Below are 4,443 nucleotides of genomic sequence, written 5' to 3'. Positions count from 1 at the left end.
TCGGTCCCGAAGAATCGAGCCAATATCTTCCAATGTATAATGTTGATAGTGTATAATATAAAATGTCTGAGGGGGAGTGTTATGAATGCAACCATTTTATGGCCCAACCTAATGTTTATGGGCTTTAGGATTTTAGGGATTCTATTGTACTAGTATATATATACTATGTATATGTAGATGAATAATGAGATTGGATCAATTTTCTCCCTATATTTCTCTCTAGTTCATAACAAATTTTAATATTAAGAATTATATATTTTAACTATAAAAACTAAATATAGAATGCAATGGGTCATCCATATATTCATGAGCAGTATTGATCAAGTTTGATTTTGATTGATGACAAAAAAACCCAAGGCTATTGGGTATGAGATTGGTACAAGATTGATATAAAAATTCATGAGTATAGAATGAGTATGAGAATAGGTGAAACCCGACCTAATTACCCGAAACTATATGCGCGTTTTACCCGAATCGTAAAATAACAGGGCTTACGATCCTTTTGAGGAACTTACGTTATTGACTTCTTCTTCTATCGCCATCCAGGAACTTATGTTCTTATTTCTTTTTTGTTTCCTGAAGTTATACGGATTTGAAGGTAAGTCTACATAAAATAATTTAATCTTATATGAAATCTAGGTGATTAATTATGGTTTGAATCTTGTTTATTATTTGAGATTTTAGGGCTGGAATGATATTAGTTCATTTATTTGCTTGATTCAATAATGCACACCACCTGTTTGTTGAAATGTCAAGTAAAATCTTTGTTCATGATTAAAGACGGATCAATTGTTAAGCTTCTGTACTTATGTGAGATGATAAAGTTCATAGTAGAAATTGGGAATAAGTGATAAAGTAGTTAGAATGATGTTTGTTGAAATAAAAAACCTTATCTTACTGTTGGGTGAAAGAGTGAGCCTTGGCCTCAGTGCAAGGTGCTTAACAAGCAAGGGCTTTTTTAGGCGAGGCGTATAATACAAAAATACAATTTTTAGGGGTTTAGACATGTTTTATGCTTCCTTAGGGCTAGTTTAGGTTGATTCTAGGCTTGTTTATGGTTGGTATAATTGTTTTAGACTTGTTCAAACCATTTTTGGCCGGAATCCCGTCGGAAAATGGCATGAAAATGCGCTTGAGAGGATGATACTCGAGTGTTGATGAATTGTACAAATATTTTTCTAGTAGATTAGGTGGAAATCTTATGTTAAATTATATGATTTTGATTATATACAGGAAGAAAAGGCTCCATTTTGCACGATGATCTATGGAGTGTAGTAGTGTGATGAAGCCAACTCTTGGTGAATTGAACATTCTATGGCTGATTATTAGTGCCATACATTTGGGTATATAATAGTTATGATAATAGATAATCAGGACTCAGGAGTGGACTAATGACACCAGTCAATGAATTTGACACCGTCAGGGGCGGATCTACACCCAGCTCGGGGGTTCCTGGGAACCCGTTCGGTTCATACTTTATAGTGTTAACTTATTTAAGAAATTCTGGAGGAATCCTATAAAATTTTGTGAGGGAACCTTATAAACAAATGTGAAGATGGTGCACTGGTAAATGTCCGTGTTTATTAAGTATGAGGTCATATGTTCGAGTCTGATTTAGTCGCTTTTTTGTGTTTTTTTAACTAAAAACTAATAAGCCATTAGGAAAGCAATCAAGCATAAAATTGAAGCCCCAGAATGCCTTGATTAATCTAATCATTATGCCGCCCTCATGTTGGTAGTTACTCGATTCACTATGTTTGGGTTTATAGAAAACACGTGTTGTTGGAAGCATCAGAATAGGCAAGGCAATGCCTTAGTAAGTGAGCTCGAGCCCAAGCCCATGCTTAATATACAAAGCTTGACGAGCCTAAATGGCTTGTGGTCGATTTTTATGGTGTGTCGAGTGAGAGAGCCCACTGTACTGAATATATAGAAAGCGCTAAAATTAACTGGTGGGCGTTTTTTAGCTGTGTGGCCGTCATACTTAACACTTTAATATTATGTGTTTGAAGTGTTAGATATATATATATTATACGTTTTATACATATAACAATCTACTTTTATATTATTGCATTTTAGTTATTGTATATTTTTTCCTCTTCTTTTGCCAAAAAATAACATACTTCATTTTTCAAAAACACAAATTTCAAAAGCGGATCTAAATATTAACAATAGAAATCAAATTATATATAATGCATGGTGTTATTGGATAGTGATGCTTAGTGTGTGTGAGTTCGGGGCCGGCTACATATACCTTCGGCAATTTGGGGTTGAAGTAGGATGGTTGGATTGTGATGGAGTGGCGGTATTATGGGCCTTTATTTCGGGTCAGTTTTAATTGGATGTGTGCTTAGTGTTTCTTTTCTTTGGGGTAATAAGTAAATTTATCATGACATTTTCTCCCCTGCGTTGGGCTTCCAACATATCAGAAATCCATGATTCATCGCATGTATTTGAATGAAGATGTTACGTGTTTTTAAATTTATCATGACAACATATCGGCGCCATTCTCTCAGTAAACTATCTTTTGAATAAGATACCTTTAGAAAATAGGGACAAAGCTCCATATGAGTTATTATGGAGAGGAAGAAAGCCTTCATACAAATACTTGAAAGTGTGGGGGTGCCTAGAAAAGGTGATTGTACCACCTCCTAAGGCTCTTAGGATAGGACCCAAAACTGTTGATTGCATTTTCATAGGATATGCGCATCAATGTAGTGCACATCGTTATATCTAAAACAGATCCACAAGTGGTTATGTGTTTACACTTGCAGGGGCGGCTATAGCTTGGAAGTCTTCCAAGAAAACTGTTATATCTAGATCCACGATGGAATCTGAGTTTGTCGCTTTGGATAAAAGCGGGGAAGAGGCAGAGTGGCTACGTCAATTTGTGGAATATATTCCAAGATGGCCATAGCTTTTGTCCGCTATCTGCGTACATTGTGACAATCAATCGACGATTGTTAGAGCTCAAAGCTCAATGTACAATGACAGATCAAGGCACATTCGGCATAGACACAACATTGTATGATAACTAATCTCAACGAATGTTATCTCAGTTGACTATGTTAGGTCAAAGGAGAACATTGCAGACCCGTTAACAAAAGGCTTAAGCAGAGATTTAGTTTATAAGTCGTCAAGAGAAATGAGACTAAAGCCCATAGACGAAGGGAATATGAGGGAAACCTAACCTAGTTGACTGGAGATCCCAAGATCTAGGTTCAACAGGACAACTTAATTATAAATCCAAATGGAGTCACTGTGGGGGTTGCCCCAAAAAAATTAATAAAGGGAGTTATACACTTCCTAGTCCATTCCAATCAGTGACATGAAGGAAAGGTTAAACATGATGAGGTTAAGGATTTTGAGAAAATCCAAATTAACCATGATGCTTTTAATGATTCAGAGGAATCACCTATGTTAGAGAGAAGTGGGGTCGCTTCGAATGGATTCGTGGGGAGGCGTAAATCCTAGAGCTCTCGAAGAACCAGGAAAATGTTCCATGACCATAAACGGACACAACCATGAGGACTTGACTAAACCAGGGAGAGTATTGTGTGAATGTATATTTTCGCCTACATAAATGGGGGATTGTTCAAAGACACCGCGTCTACAAGACCCTGGAGGCTAAGTATGCTTCACAAAAGAAGGTTCAAAGGTTACACCTACCTATCTTGCAATACTCAACTGCTGAATGTGTATCGTTGAAACTTGATAGATAGATTTCTATTCATGTGGGGGATTGTTGGAAATTTGTGAAAATAGCATTTTTCACAAATATAGGAAATGCATTTTCCCAATTTTGGACTAGAAATAAATATAAGAAAACTTGGGGTTTTTTATATATTTATTTGTGGGCTTGTGTTCTATGTTGGAAGAGCTTCACAACGAACTAAACCACGTCCAACCCGGAGCTAAGATGAATGAGATATCGATGCTCAAAGTTTCTTGTTTGAAACATTGAATGCTGGAAAATTGGGAAAGTGGCACCTTTTCCCACATAGGAGGATAGATCCTGATGTGCGTGTGGTGGTATAGGTTTTTATGTATATTTTTAGCCCTTTTTACACGGTAGTCAAGTTTTAAATTTATAAAACACGATATTTTACTAACACCAAACACACATATGGGCAAGTGCACCCATCGTGAGCGTAGTATAGTGTTGGCAAGATACCGAGGTCGTCCAAGGACATAAGAGCTTTTAGGACCGGTTTATCCTCAACGTCTAATCAAATCAAAAGTTTAGAAAAAGGTTTAATCTAGAAAATAAAAAACTAAAAATGCTAAAAATAAAATAAAATAAAAACAGATAGACAAGATGAATCACTTGGATCCGACTCGCATTTAGTGTAACCTTTGATCATTTTCGCACTTTTGCACTTTTTAAGAGATTATCTTAGTTATAGTAGTAGGCCCCTCTTTTGAAGGTGACGTTACCCTCAA

General features: G+C 36.2%; 1 long non-coding RNA gene across 1 annotated transcript; it reads left to right on the top strand.

Moving 5' to 3' along the window:
• The first annotated feature begins 303 nt into the window (after positions 1–303).
• Positions 304–1,613, top strand: LOC110902703. The gene is made up of 2 exons (XR_002571343.2): positions 304–598; positions 1,234–1,613. It is a non-coding gene; the product is annotated as an uncharacterized LOC110902703 (long non-coding RNA).
• The last annotated feature ends 2,830 nt before the right edge of the window (positions 1,614–4,443 follow it).

Source organism: Helianthus annuus, chromosome 13 (genome assembly GCF_002127325.2).
Source record: "Helianthus annuus cultivar XRQ/B chromosome 13, HanXRQr2.0-SUNRISE, whole genome shotgun sequence".
NCBI lineage: Eukaryota > Viridiplantae > Streptophyta > Magnoliopsida > Asterales > Asteraceae > Helianthus > Helianthus annuus.
This window is presented reverse-complemented; position numbering and strand designations above follow the sequence as displayed.